Here is a 19,006-nt window from a genome sequence, read left to right as displayed (position 1 = left end):
TCGAAACGCGCCGTCTGCACGCATAAAGCAGCAGTATGCCCCTTTTTTTTGATCCCCCTGTGTATACCAAGGATTTCTGCCAAATGGATTATTTTAAAGATGAAACAATAAAATAAATTTTAATTGCCAAGTAGGAAAAATCCCCTGAAATTATTTGTTGTTTTCTGTGGCTATTATTTAACGTATGTCCCAGATTTAACCAAGTTGGGGAATCTTCATTTGACAGCCAGAAAATACTTTGTTTAATGAGGTTTGCAAAATAATATGCAGCTATATTTGGGAGGACTAGACCACCAAAATTTTTATTTTTGAAAAGCATATTGGTAGGGGTCCTGGCTCTTTTGTTGTTCCAAATGAAGGAATTAATGTTTGGATGCTTAGAAAGGAGGCTGAGATTGTAAGGAGAAGGGATCTGAAAACAAATAGGATTTTAGGGAGGATAAAAGTTTTGAGTATTACTGTAGTATCCTACCCCACCAGGATAGATCCTTATTTCCAAAGAAGGAAAAATCTTTTGTGGTAGTGTTGGATAGGGATCTCAGGTTTGATGGGACTAACGAATCAATATTTTTAGTAATGGAGACGCCAAGGTATGTAATCTCTTTATTTGCCCAATTTAGTGACAATATTCTTTTGCTATCTCTAATGTGGGTATCACTTAGGTAAAAGTGGAGAATTTCTGATTTTTCTTCATTGATTTTAAAGTAGGAAAATTCAGAAAAATATTTGAGGATTTTTTGTAATTCTTTTATTGAAGCTCAGGGTCAGAATCAGGTCATCCGCATATAAACTAATTTTGAGTTGTTGGGAAGGAGTTTCGACCCCTCGTATAATGTGATTTTGTCTTATTGATTGGGCAAGGGGTTCCATGGCCAGCAGGGGCTGGCTGGCACTTTTCAGCCAGGGGGGGGCAATCACAAGGCAGTGGCCCTCCAGTTGCGGTGCTTTTGCCCTGCTTATCTCTGGCCGCTGCATTAAAGAAGCAGAGATAACAGGCTTTAAAAACAGGGTGGTACATAGATATGGGAACAGAACGGAGCTAGCTGCATATATATGGAAGCAGAACCAAGCTTACTACCTACCTAGATAATGTAACAGAAGCAAGCTGACTACATAGACACGAGACTGGAACCAAGATTGCTACGTAGATAAGGAAACTAACTGGAGCTTACTACAGAGATATTGGAGCCGAACCAAGCTTACTACAGAGATATAGGAGCAGAACTGAGCTTACTACAGAGATATGGGAGCAGAACCAAGCTTACTATAGAGATGTGGGAGCAGAACAGAGCTTACTCCAGAGATATGGGCGCAGAACTGAGCTTACTATAGAGATGTGGGAGCAGAACAGAGCTTACTGCAGAGATATGGGAGCAGAACAGAGCTTACTATAGAGATATGGGAGCAGAACAGAGCTTACTACAGAGATATGGGAGCAGAACTGAGCTTACTACAGAGATATGGGAGCAGAACCGAGCTTACTATAGAGATGTGGGAGCAGAACAGAGCTTACTCCAGAGATATGGGAGCAGAACCGAGCTTACTACAGAGATATAGGAGCAGAACCAAGCTTACTACAGAGATATAGGAGCAGAACCAAGCTTATTACAGAGATATGGGAGCAGAACAGAGCTTACTCCAGAGATATGGGAGCAGAACTGAGCTTACTATAGAGATGTGGTAGCAGAACAGAGCTTACTCCAGAGATATGGGAGCAGAACAGAGCTTACTACAGAGATATGGGACCAGAACAGAGCTTACTACAGAGATATGGGAGCAAAACTGAGCCTACTACAAAAATATGGGAACAGAACGGAGCTTACTGCAGAGATATGGGAGCAAAACTGAGCCTACTACAAAAATATGGGAACAGAACGGAGATTACTGCAGAGATATGGGAGCAGAACACAGCTTACTACAGAGATATGGGAGCAGAACCAAGCTTACTGCAGAGATATGGGAGCAGAATACAGCTTACTGCAGAGATATGGGAGCAGAACACAGCTTACTGCAGAGATATAGGTGCAGAACAGAGCTTACTACAAAGATATGGGAGCAGAACTGATCTTACTACAGAGTTATGTGAGCAGAACGGAGCTTACTACAGAGATATGGGAGCAGAACAGAGCTTACTACAGAGATATGGGAGCAGAACGGAGCTTACTACAGAGATATGGCAGCAGAACCAACCTCACTACAGAGATAAGGGAGCAGAACGGAGCTTATTACAGAGATATAGGAGCAGAACCAACCTCACTACAGAGATAAGGGAGCAGAACGGAGCTTACTACAGAGATATGGGAGCAGAACTGAGCTTTCTATAGAGATATGGGAGCAGAACTGAGCTTACTATAGAGATATGGGAGCAGAACTGAGCTTACTACAGAGATATGGCAGCAGAACTGAGCTTACTAGACATATGGCAGCAGAACGGAGCTTATTACAGAGATATAGGAGCAGAACCAACCTCACTACAGAGATAAGGGAGCAGAACTGAGCTTACTATAGAGATATGGGAGCAGAACTGAGCTTACTATAGAGATATAGGAGCAGAACCGAGCTTCCTCCAGAGATATGGGAGCAGAACGGAGCTTACTCCAAAGATATGGGAGCAGAACAGAGCTTACTATAGAGATATGGGAGCAGAACTGAGCTTACTATAGAGATATGGGAGCAGAACTGAGCTTACTATAGAGATATGGGAGCAGAACTGAGCTTACTATAGAGATATGGGAGCAGAACTGAGCTTACTATAGAGATATGGGAGCAGAACTGAGCTTACTATAGAGATATGGGAGCAGAACTGAGCTTACTATAGAGATATGGGAGCAGAACTGAGCTTACTATAGAGATATGGGAGCAGAACTGAGCTTACTATAGAGATATGGGAGCAGAACTGAGCTTACTACAGAGATATGGGAGCAGAACTGAGCTTACTATAGAGATATGGGAGCAGAACTGAGCTTACTACAGAGATATGGGAGCAGAACTGAGCTTACTATAGAGATATGGGAGCAGAACTGAGCTTACTATAGAGATATGGGAGCAGAACTGAGCTTACTACAGAGATATGGGAGCAGAACTGAGCTTTCTATAGAGATATGGGAGCAGAACTCAGCTTACTATAGAGATATGGGAGCAGAACTGAGCTTACTATAGAGATATGGGAGCAGAACTGAGCTTACTATAGAGATATGGGAGCAGAACTGAGCTTACTATAGAGATATGGGAGCAGAACTGAGCTTACTATAGAGATATGGGAGCAGAACTGAGCTTACTCCAGAGATATGGCAGCAGAACTGAGCTTACTATAGAGATATGGCAGCAGAACTGAGCTTACAATAGAGATATGACAGCAGAACTGAGCTTACTACAGAGATATGGCAGCAGAACGGAGCTTATTACAGAGATATAGGAGCAGAACCAACCTCACTACAGAGATAAGGGAGCAGAACGGAGCTTACTACAGAGATATGGCAGCAGAACTGAGCTTACTATAGAGATATGGGACCAGAACTGAGCTTACTATAGAGATATAGGAGCAGAACTGAGCTTACTATAGAGATAAGGGAGCAGAACTGAGCTTACTATAGAGATAAGGGAGCAGAACAGAGCTTCCTCCAGAGATATGGGAGCAGAACGGAGCTTACTACAGAAATATAGGAGCAAATCGGAGCTTACTACAGAGATATGGGAGCAGAACCAACCTTACTACAGAGATAAGGGAGCTGAACGGAGCTTACTACAGAGATATGGCAGCAGAACGGAGCTTATTACAGAGCTACAGGAGCAGAACGGAGCTTATTACAGAGATATAGGAGCAGAACCAACCTTACTACAGAGATAAGGGAGGAGAATGGAGCTTACTATAGAGATATGGCAGCAGAACGGAGCTTACTACAGAGATATGGTAGCAGAACTGAGCTTACTATAGAGATAAGGGAGCAGAAGAGAGCTTACTATAGAGATATGGCAGCAGAAGAGAGCTTACTATAGAGATATGGGAGCAGAACGGAGCTTACTAAAAAGATATAGGAGCAGAACTGAGCTTACTACAGACGTATAGGAGCAGAACGAAGCTTACTACAGCTATATGGGAGCAGAATTGAGCTTACTATAGAGATAAGGGAGCAGAACAGAGCTTACTACAGACATATGGGAGGAGAACCAAGCTTACTACAGAGATAAGGGAGGAGAACCAAGCTTACTACAGAGATATGGGAGCAGAACAGAGCCCTAAGAAAAAAATAATGGAATGTGAGTGCCCCTATCAAAACTAACAATCTCCCCATTTATAACAAATAATGTCCTCTGAGTGCCCACAAAGCTCTGAATATACAGAATGATGGTCCTACATACCACAAAACACAATGCGATGGTCCCCAAAGCCCTTTATTATACATTGTGGACTCCAGAACTCCCTATATATAGTAAAATGGCTACATAGCCCCTATATAATATAAGATGTCCTCATTGCCCCTATACATAGTATGATGGTCCCCACTGCCCCTATATACAGCATGAAGGTCCCCCTGCCCCCTATATATAGTATGAAGGTCCCCACTGCCCCCTATATATATATACAGTTGAAACCAGAAGTTTACATCCACCATATACTATATAAAAATACAAATCTGCATGTTTTTCTCAATATCTGACATGAAATCAGAATAAACCTTTCCCGTTTTAGGTCATATGTGTCTTTTTATATAATGTATGGAAACTTCTGGTTTCAACTGTATAGTATGATGGCCCCACTGCCCTGTATATATAGTATAAAGGTCCCCACTGCACCAAATAAGTAGTTTGGTGGCCCCAGTTGCCCCCATGTATATAGTAGAATGGTCCCAGTTCCCCCATATATAAAGTATGATGGTCCCACAGCCCCATATATATAGTAAGATATCCCCAGCTCACCCCATATATATATGATGACCCCAGTTCACTCATATATACAGTATATAGTAGAATGGCTCCAGTTCCCCCATGAATATAGTAAGGTGGCCCCAGTTCTCCCATATATATAGTAAGATGGACCCATTTTCCCCCCTGTATATAGTAGGATGGCCCCAGTTCCCCCATATATAGAGTAGAATGGCCCCAGTTACCCCATATATATATATATATATATATATATATATAAAAGGATGACCCCAGCTCCCCCGTATATATGGGATGGCCCCATTTTCCTCATATATTTAGTAGGATGACCCCAGTTTCCTTATATATAAAGGAAGATAGCCCCAGTTCCCCCATATATGAAGTATGATGGTCCCACAGCCCCATATATATAGTATGATGACCTCAGTTCCCTCATATATATAGTATGATGGCCCCAGCCCCCATATATACAGTATGATGGTCCCAGTTCCACCGCATATACATAGTAGGATGGCCCCAGCCCCCATATATACAGTAATGATGGCCGCAGTTTTCCCCCATATATACAGTAGGATGGCCTCACAGCTCATTCATGTATACAGTAGGATGGCCGCAGTTCCCGCCCATATATACAGTATGATGGCCCCAGAGCCTGTTCATATATTCAGTATGATGGCCGCAGCTTCACCCCCCCCATATATACAGTATGATGGGCACAGCTTCACCCCCCATATTTTCAGTAGGATGGCCACAGCTTCACCCCCCCCATATATACAGTATGATGGGCACAGCTTCACCCCCCCATATATACAGTAGGATGGCCGCAGTTTTCCCCCATAGTTATAGTATGGTGGCTGCAGTGTCCCCCATATATATATATATATATACATATATATTTATATATAGTATGGCCCTTGCCCCCATATATACAGTCTGATGGCCCCAACCCCATATATACGGTATGATGGCCCCACAGCCCCGTTCATATAAAAAATAATAAAGTTTATACTCACCTCATCCTGATTCTCGGCACCACGGCCTCCGTCTTCTCTTCAGGCCCGTAGAGCGGCGCAAGACAATAACATTGCTCCGCCTGCGTGCACAACACAGTCTGTCTGTCTCATAAGCCGCAGACAGTGTCTGAGACAGACTGTGTGATGTGCGCACCTGTGCGGCCGTGTCTCCTGCCGGCCGCATGACAGCACAGCAGACACGGCCGCACGCAGCTCACTGTGCAGGACCAGCAGGCGGCCGGCACAGCTGCTGGGGAAGCGGCCCCAGGGGGCATTTGCCTCCCTGCCACCCGGCCCAGCCCGCCCCTGGTGGCCAGTATGAATAGGAGGGGAGATAGGAGGCAACCTTGCCTGATTCCATTTGTGATTGAAAACGGATTGGAGATATGGTTTTAGTATATATTCTAGCTTTAGGAATTTTAGTTCAGTCACTGAGTCAATGATGCCCAGAAGTAAATAAATAAGTTGAGAATTAAGTGAATTCCCAATCCCGGGGGAGGTGGGAGAAAGACAAAGAGCTTATCTCCTTCTTAATCAAAGAATTTTGTAAAGGTACTGTCACACTAAGCGATATCGCTATGTCTGATACTTACCTCCGACCGCTCCCCCGCTGGTTATCGCTGATCGCGCGAGAACGTCCTGGACCGTTTCTCGTCGTCAGCTTCCTGCTGTGACGACGAGCGACACGTGGACGCGGGCGGGAGGACGCAGGATCGCCTAGTGTGACAGGTAAGTATTGACCCCCGTCCCCAGCGATGTCACTGGTGAGATCTGCTTGTTTGGCAGCTCACTAGCGACCACTTAGTGATGTACCAGCGATCCTGACTGCGTCATATCCCTGGTCGGGATCGCTGGTACATCGCTAAGTGTGACAGGGCCTTAAGACTTTCAGATCTTGCTTTATGTTGGCTAGTTTGATAGGTAGATATTGCTGAAATCTCTACAAATTCAGAACAAAACAGAACATAAGTATCAGTAATGTAAGCTTGTTGGTGGTATCACTATAAGCTGTTAAGGTACTGTCACACTTAGCGATGTACCAGCGATATGACGCGGTCAGGATCGCTGGTACATCGCTAAGTGGTCGCTAGTGAGCTGCCACACAGGCAGATCTCACCAGCGACATCGCAGGGGTCGGGGGTCGCTACTTACCTGTCACACCAGGCGATCCTGCGTCCTCCCGCCCGGCTCCACGCTCGTCGCTCGTCTCTCCACAGGAAGCGCCGCAGGAAGCTGACGACGAGAAACAGTCCAGGACGTTCTCACACGATCAGCGATAACCAGCGGGGGAGCGGGTCGTAGGTAAGTATCAGACATTGTGATATCGCTTAGTGTGACAGGCCCTTAAATCACCAAAAAACTCACAACATCAGTTATACACTGTAAGCTTATTGTTGGTCTTTATATTTACAAACATTCAATGCTTTAAAATGATTAGCTAAACAATCCCTTTAAGAAAAAGTATATAGAATGCTATATTATGATATCTTTATAGAGTTCTGGGTATTTTAGCTTGTAAATGAAGGTTTGTGTGAGCAAGAAGTTTTTGTCTTTTTGTCTTGTATCAGCTTGTCTTTGATTGCGGCTGGTTATGTGGGCTGGAGGGACCCGACCGTTGTCTTACCTGAGAATCTCGAGACGCAAGATGATAGAGGAGAGCCTGACCCCTCCAGGAAGCTCTGCTGTCTCTTAAGCACCGTGTCTATCACCTTGCTTGCTGCCTCCAGTCGCCAACTCCTACTGGCTTCTGTGGAGATGTTGTCCCACCACTTGATCCCTGAAGATATGTCTCTGCAGGGTGTAAGATGTTGGGGTTCTGGGACGTCCAGCCTCCGCAGGGGATCCTGTAACCTGTTGATTCTGGGTGTTGAGACTTCCTTCTCATCCAATGCCCCGCCTTGTTATTACACTCCATCGATCCTTTACTCCCTCAAGACGGCTGGACCATCATTATAAATACACCATTGTAAATACACACCTGTACTCTGTATCTCCCTCACCTCATTGTAGATTGTAAGCTCCCACGAGCAGGGGCGTCTTATTCTGCTTTAATTATTGTATTGCTAATGTTGTTACTTATGACTTGTGTTTTGAAACTGTTAAACTGTAAAGCGCTGCGGAATATGTGGGCGCTATATAAATAAAGATTATTACTATTATTATTACACTGGAAGGTAGCGAAGCTGTATGATTATGTCACTGAACGGGAGCAGCTGCTGTGGATCCTGTCGGTGTCTTACGATTCTTATAGCTCCTCTCCCGGGGCTCCAATTGTTCTCTCCGCAAGGTAATAGTTGAATTAATTCTACAGGGCAGCTAGTAGCGATTGTCCAGCCCTCTCTCTGTTGTCAGCCACTGCGTGATATATAGCTCCAGCGGTGTCTGCTACTATCTTCTGGGGGAGTCACAGTAACTCTTCGTCACAAGAGTTTAGATCAACAGTTTGGATCCCAAGCAGTAGTTTCAGAGAAAGGCTGAAGAAAAGCTCTTGTCTTAGCCGCTCTCTTATATCAGCCACCGCCTGCTATTTAGCTCCAGCAGTCGAGGCTGCTATCATTCATGGAATGTTGCAGCGTCTGCAATATTAATGATTTAGGACCGCGGACAGCTGCTTCTGAAGAAAAGCTATTGCAATTGTCGTTCTCTGATGTCAGCCGCTGCTCAATATTCAGCTTCATCGGTATTAAAGCAGCCTTCAAGGTATCGGGGTTGCTTCTTTCGTACTATGGGTGTCATGAACCTCTGCTGACAGACAAGCACAACGCTATTATCCTGGTCGCTCTCTGTTTTCAGCCGCCATTTGTTATTAAGATCTAGCGGGAGCCGCTGTTATTGTATGAGGGACACTGTTGTGTCGGTGATTGTAGTAATCCTCTGAGTATCACGGCGGCCTCTGTAGTATTGCAAATGACAGGGTCCTGAGTCTCAGAACTGCTGGCGGGCAAGTGTATAAACGCTATTGTCCGGTACCTCTCTCTTTTGTCAGCCGCCGCTTGCTATTATGCTCCAGCAGACGTCACTATTACTGCACAAGGAACATTGTAGCTTTTATAATATTGCGGTCTAGGAGCCGCAGGAGATAGCTTTGAAGGAGAGCTACTGTAAAGGCTGTTGTCTGGTATCAGCCAGTGCAGCTTTCTATTTCGACAGTGTTTATTGTTGACCTCCAGAATGTGACAACCGCCTGGTGCGAGTCTGGACTGCAATTGAGACAGCACCTCGAGCAACCCCGAGACCCTTTACCCCTATACAGGGATCTGGATTTACAGCAGAGCCCAGGAGGTAGCTGTCTGTATAAGAGCAGCGGACCAGAGCAGGACGGTCGCCAGAAAGGGATAAATTAATGGAACCGAAGGAGTAGTCAGGAGTCCAGGTCTAAACAAGGCGGGCGGCAGAGGCACAAAATCAGCAGGCAGTATCAGAGTCAAAATCCAGGCCAAGGTCAGAGTCAGCAATAGCAAATACCACACTAGTACACTGGGGAAACCAAGACTATATCTGGAGGCCTGCAAGACCGGCCCCAAGGTATTTGAAGGATCAGGGTATCCCTCACAGGCTCACAGTCTGATGACATCATTTGGACCGCCCCCAGGACCAGGCCAGATGGTGATGCACCAACCCCTCATGACTGACAGAGGAGCGGAGCCTGTGCCCACCAGATGCCTGCGCAGGAGCCCCTTCTCTGTCACCACCACCCACGGCTGAACCACGGCGCCTCCTAGTGGTCGAGGCAGGAACAGCCGTCCCCGAGTCTGACGGCGACGTGACAGTCCGGCGCCTCCTAGTGGCCGAGGCAGGAACAGCAGTCCGTGTCTGACAGCGACGTGACACAGGTAATGCGGTAATTTCACTATAATTTATTATTGTATCACATTTTATTATAGAGATTGTAGTCCAGAGGTCTCCGTTTACAGGGCTAGGGTAAGTTATTGTAGGTGCCGCTTGCTGGCATTAGCTGTTGCGCGCAGTGGCGTAACTACAAAGTTATGGGGCCCGATGCAAACTTTCAAATGAGCCCCCTCCCCCAATGCCAAAATACACGCACATCTCTGCTTCATACACCTCGTACACACACGGCTCCGCTCCGTACACCTCGTACACACACGGCTCCGCTCCGTACACCTCGTACACACACGGCTCCGCTCCGCACACCTCGTACACAGACAGCTGCGCTCCATACACTTCATACACACGGCTCCTCTCCATACACATCGTACACATACAGCTCCCCACACCTCATACACACACGGCTCTGCTAGATCCACCCTGTAAACCCCTCACCCCACACAAACTTACCCTCATCCAGCAGTGCACCATGACAACCAGCACGGCAGAGTCCTCCATATACACTGAAGGCTGTGTGCACAGGACCTGTGATGAGGTCATAGGAGGGGAGGAGTCAGGGGGTCACACGATCAGGAGCCTCGAACAGAGGCCCCTGATCATGTGACCCCTGACTTCTCCCCTCCTGTGACCTCATCACAGGTCCTGTGCGCACAGAGCAGCCAGTTGCAGCCAATCAAAGAACGGAGCTGCACTGCCAATGAGCTGCCGCAGCTCCGCGATCGGGCCTCTGAGGACTTCGGGCCCCTTAGTACTTCGGGCCCCATCGCAGCTGCGACCATTGCGACCGCGGTAGTCCCGCCCCTGGTTGCGCGGCATTCAGTTTCCATGGATAATAATAATAATAAATTTTATTTTTATAGCGCCGACATATTCCACAGCACTTTACATTTCAGAGGGGATTTGTACAGACAATAGACATTACAGCATAACAGTAATCACATAGATTATAACAAATACCAAGAGGAATGAGGGCCTTGCTCGCAAACATAGTCTATGAGGAAAGAGGTAGACACGAAAGGTGGGTGGTAACAGTTGCCCTGATTGTATGGACCAGCCATAATGTTAAGTGTGTAACAGTACAGACACAGAGGACTAATGGATGCATAAAGCATGTGGGAACATGATGCTGGGAACCTGGTTATGGTAAAACTTTTGGCTCTGCCACACAGGGATAGATTAGGTTAATGTGTTGAGGCGGTAGGCCAGTCTGAATAAATGCATTTTCAGGACACGCTTAAAATTGTGGGGATTGGGGACTAATCGTATTGACCTGGGAAGTGCATTCCAAAGAATTGGCGCGGCACGTGTAAAGTCTTGGAGACGGGAGTGGGAGGTTCTGACTATTGAGGATGCTAACCTCAGGTCATCAGCAGAACGGAGGGCGCGGGTAGGGTGGTATACTGAAACAAGGGAGGAGATGTAGGGTGGTGCTGAGCCATGGAGGGCTTTGTGAGTGAGGGTAATAAGTTTATACTGAATTCTGGAGTGGATGGGTAGCCAGTGTAATGACTGGCACAAGGTAGAGGCATCGGTGTAACGATTGGTGAGGAATATGATCCTGGCTGCAGCATTCAAGACAGATTGGAGAGGGGAGAGTTTGGTAAGAGGGAGACCGATTAGAAGAGAGTTACAATAGTCGAGACGAGAATGAATAAGAGAAACAGTAAGAGTTTTTGCAGAGTCAAAGGTAAGAAAAGGTCGAATTCTAGAAATGTTTTTGAGGTGCAGATGACAAGAGCGAGCCAGTGATCGAATGTGGGGGGCAAAGGAAAGCTCGGAATCAAGTATGACCCCAAGACAGCGGGCCTGTTGCTGGGGAGTAATAGTGGAACCACACACAGAAATGGCAATGTCGGGTATAGGTACATTAGTAGAGGGAGGAAACACCAGGAGTTCAGTCTTTGACAGGTTCAGTTTCAGATATAGTGAGGACATGATATTAGACACAGCGTTTAGACAATCGCCGGTGTTTTCTAGAAAGGCTGGCGTGATGTCAGGAGAAGAAGCGTATAATTGGGTGTCATCAGCATAGAGATGGTACTGGAAACCAAATCTACTGATTGTTTGACCAATAGGGGCAGTGTACAAGGAGAAGAGGAGGGGGCCTAGAACCGATCCTTGGGGGACCCCAACAGTAAGGGGAAGATGAGAGGAGGAGGAACTGGCAAAAGATACAGTGAAGGAGCGGTCGGAGAGATAGGAGGAGAACCAGGAGAGAACGGTATCCTTGAGGCCAATGGAACGGAGCATAGTGAGGAGGAGCTGATGATCCACAGTGTCGAATGCTGCAGAGAGATCCAAGAGAATTAGCATGGAGTAGTGACCATTTGATTTAGCTGTTAGCAGATAATTAGAGACTTTAGTGAGGGCAGTTTCAGTGGAGTGTAAAGAGCGGAAACCGGATTGGAGAGGGTCGAGAAGAGAGTTTTCTGAGAGATAGTGGATAAGACGGGAGTGGACCAGGCGTTCCAGGAGTTTAGAGATGAATAGAAGATTAGAGACAGGTCTATAGTTAGCAGCACAGTTTTGGTCGAGGGATGGTTTTTTAAGTAGTGGATGTATGATGGCATGCTTAAATGAGGAGGGAAAAATACCAGAAGAGAGAGAGAGGTTAAATATTTTAGTTAGGTGAGGGGTGACAGCAGGGAAAAGGGACTGGAGGAGATGTGACGGAAATGGGTCACTGGTGCAAGTAGTTGGGCGAGAAGATGCAAGGAGCCTGCTTACTTCTTCTGTGGCTGGTTCAAAATCAGAGAGTGAGCTAGATGCAGTGGGGAGGGAGGACAGTACATGGTATGAGGTGATTGGGAGATAATTTCCTGTCGGATCTGGTCAATTTTTTCTTTGAAGTAATTGGCCAGATAGTCAGCTCGGAGCTCCGTGGTTGGGGCCTGTACTCTTGGATTGAGTAGAGAATGAAAAGTGTCAAAGAGACGTTTCGGGTTATTGGACAGTGAGGTGATGAGGGTGTTGAAATAGGTTTGTTTGGAGAGGTGAAGGGCACTGTTGTATGTTCTAAGCATAAACTTAAAATGGATGAAATCTTCGGGTAGATTGGATTTTTTTGTTTGCACCGTGTGCCAGGGTTGTCGCCGTCTGCGTTGTGGTGTTCTATTTATAGGGGGTGCAAATTCATCCAGGGCAGTTTGAAGTGTTTCATTGTAATGCTTCAATGCAGAATCAGGACATGAGAGGGAGGAGATAGGGGCCAATGAAGACTGCAAGTTCTTCATAAGTTTCTGGGTGTTAATGGCCTGTATGTTTCTATAAGTCTGGACAGTGGGGGTGACCTGAGCAGCCTGGCAGTTCTTTATAGAGAATGAAAGAAGATTGTGGTCAGAGAGCGGGAGAGGGGAGTTTGCAAAATCATCCACTGCACAAAGCCGAGAGAAGACCAAGTCGAGGGAGTTTCCGTCTTCATGCGTTGGAGAATTAGTAAGCTGCGAAAGGCCAAATGAGGAGGTTAGAGATAAAAGGTGAGTAGCAGATGGTGAGAGGGGAAGAGCAATGGGGATGTTGAAATCTCCCATGATGAGGGTAGGGATGTCACAGGAGAGAAAATGTGGAAGCCAAGTGGCAAAATGATCCAGGAACTGATGGGAGGGGCCGGGAGGACGATACACCACCGCCACTCGCATGGAGAAGGGGGTGTAGAGTCTGACGGCATACGGCAGCTTACCTCAGGAGCGCTGTCGCTGTTATATTTCTTTGCCTTACTTTGAGGCTTTGGATATTACAGAGTGATGTGCCTCAATATATCGGGTACTTGTACTTGATGACTTTATATGAGGTTACGGTAGTCCAAAAGAAAGACTGTCACCGATATAAGCGACTATTAGTCTGAGATCGTATAAAGCACGGCTTTGTTTAACCGTCGACTCACAGGATAAACATCTTCTTACAGGGATGATCGATTTTTATGAATTTGGTCTTAAAATGTGCCCTGTACCTTTATTAGTAGATCCAGGATAAAATAATCAAAAATTATTCTTATTTGTTGCGATGTATATAGATTTTTGAGGATTTACCTCAGGAGCTCTCCCTACCTGCGACTCACATCACCTGAGCCTTAGGCTGGTTTCACACTAGCGTTCGATCGCGCAGCGCATCGTGCGCTATTGGGCGCACGCGCAATGTACGCGCTCTTCAGCGTTTAGCGTGCGCTGCGCATTTTACAGGTGTGCGCCCAGACACGCCGCACGCTACATGTTGCATTTTTTTTTCCATCGACATCGTTAAAAAAATTGCTCGCTCACGTGTGCTCTCGATGTGCGCACAAAAATAGCATTACAGTCTATGTGGTCGCTGACGAGCGCTTGGCACCGCGCACGTCAGCGCCTTGTGCGCGCACGCGATAATGAGTAAACAATGTCTAGACACTTGTCTAGAACTCCCCCTAAAAAAGCAACATTGTTTTGGAGGAGTGTAAATAAAAGAAGGTGTCTTCAGGGTCAGACAATTACTCTACAGATAGCCTTGCAGAGAGCAGACAAGAGCCTACAAGTGTGGATTCAAGCTCCAGGAGCCAAATTGTGAGTATTCTTCAACATAATATCTGTGTGTCCTGTACAATTTTATAATGTACTAATGTATTTTTTTTTTCTTTTCAGCATGTCTTCTTCTGGCTCAATGTATTCGCCAACACGGCAAGAACTGGCCCAAGTTGATCGTGAGGTGAGAATCTTGCTGCCTTTGGGTAAGTATAGCTGCTTCTAGAAATGTGTTTTAATTTTTTCTTTCTTTACAGACATCGCACACGGGCACTGAAGAAGAAGAGCGGGAGCGGTCTGAGCGGGAGCAGTCTAAGCGGGAGCCGTCTGAGCGGGAGCAGCGTAGTCAAGTCGTGGCAAGGAGACGCAATGTGAGTGTATATATATATTTTTTTTTCTGTCTTTATTTATCTTGCTTCTTTTCTGTTTCTTTTTGTATCTTTTCCAAAATTCTAAACATTCTATTTTTTTTTTTTCTAGGTTCCACAATGGGATGATGAAGTCTACATCAACAACGAGCACCTTATCCGCCTTGTTGAGGAGCGTATCCCATTGTGGGACAGCCGTGACCAGCAGTACAAAGACACAGTGGTGACCCGGCAGCTCTGGAATGAGGTGGCCGCAGCGATGATGGATGGCTGGGACAGCGCCTCTGCAGCCTCCAAAAGGGCGTTCAGTAAGTATAAAGATGCTCTGTGATACTGCATTGATTTATGGTCCTGATGGTGCTGGTGTTTTTTTTGGCAAGATATATTCTTGCATGAAAAGCACCAATGCCTTGTGGAAAACTGTGATTGATTTTGGTCTTCAACTGCTGCATTGATTTATGGTCCTGATGGTGCTGGTGTTTTTTTTGGCAAGATATATTCTTGCATGAAAAGCACCAATGCCTTGTGGCAAACTGTGATTGATTTGTGTCTTTAACTGCTGCATTGATTTATGGTCCTGATGGTGCTGGTGTTTTTTTGGCAAGATATATTCTTGCATTTAAAACACCAATGCCTTGTGGAAAACTGTGATTGCTTTTTCAACTGTTGTCTTGATCCTGTTTTCACTCTTGCTCCTGATGATACTGTTGTTTTCGCTGATACATATATTCTAGCAGGAAACATAACAGTGTCCTCAGTATCAACAGTGACTGCATTGTGTCTAGAATTTTATTTGTGCTGCAGCAGTGACTGTTTTCAAAGTTCTATCCGGTGTGTGTGCTGATAATTAAAGGGAATCTGTCACCCTTTTTAGCCCCTATTAGCTGCCGGCATAGACATCGGGGGCTTATCTACAGCATTCTGTAATGCTGTAGATAAGCCCCCGATATAACCTGAAAGAAAAGAAAAACACGTTATATTATACTCACCGAGGTGGGTGGTCCGGTCCGATGGGTGTCGCCATCCCGTCCGGCGCCTCCCTTCTTCATGCGATGGCGTCCTCTTCTCCCGTCCTGTAATGGCTCCGGCGCAGGCGCACTGCTCTGCCCTGTTGAGGGCAGAGCAGAGTCCTGCAGTGCGCAGGCGTCGGGAGAGGTCTGGCGCCTGCGCACTGCAGAATTCTGCCCTCAACATTGCAGAGCAATGCGCCGGAGCCATTACAGGACGGGAGAAGAGGAAGCCATCGCATGAAGAAGGGAGGCGCCGGACAGGACGGCGACACCCATCGGACCGGACCGCCCACCTCGGTGGGTATAATATAACGTGTTTTTCTTTTCTTTCAGGTTATATCGGGGGCTTATTTACAGCATTACAGAATGCTGTAGATAAGCCCCCGATGTCTATGCCGGCAGCCAATAGAGGCTAAAAAGGGTGACAGATTCCCTTTAAGTTGCCTTAAGTGCATTTTCTAATTTTTTTTTTCTTTTTTTGCCAACCGTGAACAAAATCCGCACACGTTGGTGCCCGATGAAGGACCGCTTCAACACTGATGTTCGTGCTGAGGGACAGGTTCGGAGTGGTTCTGCGGCAAGGCGCAGAAGAAAGTACCGCTATCATCGCGAGTTGGCTTTCCTGAGACCGGTCCTTGCCAGCAGAGCGTAAGTGTTTTTTTTTTTTGGTTTGTTATTACTATGTGCTTTTCTATTCCACAGGTTATGCTTCTTGTAAATGCATGATACTCATGTTTTCCCTTTCTATCCACAGCACTTGGAGCAGCACCCTGCAACCTGTCCCGGGAGCGGTTCTTCATCGATCGACCTCGGACCCGTCCCAGCCATCCGACAGCCAGGAAGCATCTTGCAGGTCAGCAACACAGACAGCTGGTGACCAGGAAGCTGGTCCATCAGGTGTTCCCCTGTCTCAGGTCTCTGCCACTGGTTATGCGGGCACTACCCGCCAGCGGCAGAGGGCCTTGGACAGGAATGTCATGCCCGAGTTCATGCACTTGAGCAAGGCCTTTAAGGCCAGCCTCAAGGCGCTGGCCGCCAGAACGGAAAGCGGTTTTTCCCTGATGGAACGTGGTTTTAACCACATGGAACGTGGTTTTAACCACATGGAACACCACTTCCACTCTGTTGACCAGCTCCTTGACCGTCTGGAGGCCGACCTCAGCAGACCAGCGCACCATTTTTACAGTAAAATTGAACAGGGCATGGCGGAACACCTTAGTCCTGAGCAACAGCTGAGTGTGTTAAAGGCCTGCAACACTGCTTACTTGCAGGCTATGCAGCAGAATCGGTATGTTCAGCAGTCAGTGGTGTCATTTCCAACAGTTCCACCGCTGACTCGCTTTACCACACTACTGACTTCTGCTGCATACCACTGCACGGCCACTTGCATTCCCAGCGAAGCCGGACATCACTACACCACCTCAAGTCTGAGTGCTGCTGGACACTCCTCCGCCACCACCACTATGGCAAGAGCTGCTCCTGTATGGAGCACCACCACCGCCACAGCACCACCAGCTTGGAGCCAAACCACCACAGAACCTGCTTGGGCCACCGACACCACCAGTCAACACCAAAGGTGCACCGCCAGCACTCCGCAGCAACAGAGCACCGCCAGCACTCCGCAGCAACAGAGCACCACCAGCACTCCTCATCAAAGGAGCAACGCCAGCACTCCGCAGCAACAGAGCACCGCCAGCACTCCTCAGCAAAGGAGCACCGCCAGCACTCCTCAGCAACAGAGCACCACCACCACTCCTCATGTCAACATAACCGCCACCAATTCTCCTCCTCTGAGTCCCCCAAGAACTTTGGATGAGATCCCAGACAGGCAGCCTCCTGCTCAGAGCACCGACCCAAATTTCTCTCCTAGGAGCACCGCCACTTCTAGCAGCACCGCCACCACAGAGCAGCAAAGGGGTGATCCGCATTCCCTATTTTACAGGGCAACGCCACAGTCCATCGTCACCAGGCGGTCAACAAAAGTAAGGCGGTCACAGGCTGCAAGTCGGTCCGGGCAGGATATTCCTGCGCCAAAGAAGAAGAAAAAAAAACTTTGTCCATCCACCATCTCCTCCTAATGTGTCTCAAGCTGGCTCAATGTCCATTCCAGAGCTCCCTTCCCCCAGTACTTTTGTCGCCCCTTCTCCTAGAACCCCTTCCTCTACCTCCAGTCGTTCCTCGTCTCTCCACACACCCAAAGTCTCCCAATCTTCCCCCAAACGTCATTCCTAATAAAAAAATTTTGGGGTTCTTTTTTGTTACAAAATAAATGTGCACTTGTGCTTTCAAAAAATTTGGATTGGTTACTGTGTCTATCGCGCCGTACACACACTGCGCCGTACACACACTGCGCCGTACACTTAGCATTTTTGCAACAACATATATCTCCATTACTGTTTCTTGTGTGAGACATGTTTCTAGTGTCAGTCTTGGAGATATGTGTGATGTCAACAAACCAAATCTACATGACTTGCCTTTTCAACAACAGTCTCTACATTCTAGTAATATTGCACATACTCGATCCAGCAGGGTTCCCCAACTCCAGTCCTCAAGGTCCACCAAAAGATCATGTTGTATGGAATCCTCTTTTTTTGGGGCTCTTGTGAAACAGTTATCAACGGAGCTATGGATTTCATTACAACATGATCTGGTGGTGGACCTTGTGGAGTGGAGTTGGGGAACCCTGCTGGATCCAGTCTGTCTGTGCAATATTACTAGAATGTCGACACTGCTGTGAAAAAGACAAGTCATGTAGATTGGTTTCGTTGACAAAACATATCTCCAAGACTGACACAAGAAACGTCAGTAATTGAGATATCTGGTGTATTGCACACACTGAATTGAGCAGGGTTTCCCAACTACAGTATTTAAAGCAAACCAACATAGCATGTTTTAAGTAATTAAATTTGAGTTAAAAAATTTTTTTAAAAAAAAGTAAACATGATATGTTGGTTGACATTTAGAACTACATTTTGAAAACCATGGCTATAGAGGATGGTGTTGAGTGCAAGGCATATCTATTGTTCTCATTTAACTATTAGACAAAAAGGCAAGGAACTATAGATATACCTTGTAAATAGCCACATAATCTACATAGTCACCTACTCTGGAGTATTAGTGAATTCATGATGCACAAAACACAGCATCATAAATTCACTGATACACCGGGCTACTTGCTAATGGTATTGGGAGTGTAAACGCAGAGAATGCACTCAGTACAGGTATCAAAACAGTTTTTTTATTAACATACAAAGAACATGCAATATAATTTTTTTAAACCATTTGCTCTTGCCATTCCACCCGTCCTACATCTGAGTTGAAGTATGCCGCAAATTGGTCCCTCATTTGGCCAACTTCAACGCATGACCTGAGAGGGTGCTGTGTAAATTCAGGCAATG

At 46.5% G+C, this 19,006-nt stretch overlaps 1 protein-coding gene across 4 annotated transcripts in view; it reads right to left on the bottom strand.

Annotated features, from left to right (window-relative positions):
* Positions 1-19,006, bottom strand: part of LOC141097458 (uncharacterized) — a 100,675-nt gene that overhangs the window by 57,886 nt on the left and 23,783 nt on the right. Inside the window, exon 1 of one of the 4 annotated variants that reach the window (XM_073584649.1) lies at positions 10,191-10,287. The exons of 1 other annotated variant lie outside the window; for it this stretch is intronic. The gene's annotated coding sequence lies outside the window, so the exon portion shown is untranslated. Of the gene's footprint in view, positions 1-7,518; positions 7,767-10,190; positions 10,288-19,006 lie in introns of those variants that run through there. 2 more of the 4 variants (XM_073584647.1, XM_073584651.1) reach the window with 2 other exon arrangements.

The sequence above is a fragment of the Dendrobates tinctorius genome, unplaced genomic scaffold (assembly GCF_039654945.1).
Source record: "Dendrobates tinctorius isolate UK_male_01 unplaced genomic scaffold, ASM3965494v1 ptg000084l, whole genome shotgun sequence".
NCBI lineage: Eukaryota > Metazoa > Chordata > Amphibia > Anura > Dendrobatidae > Dendrobates > Dendrobates tinctorius.
This window is presented reverse-complemented; position numbering and strand designations above follow the sequence as displayed.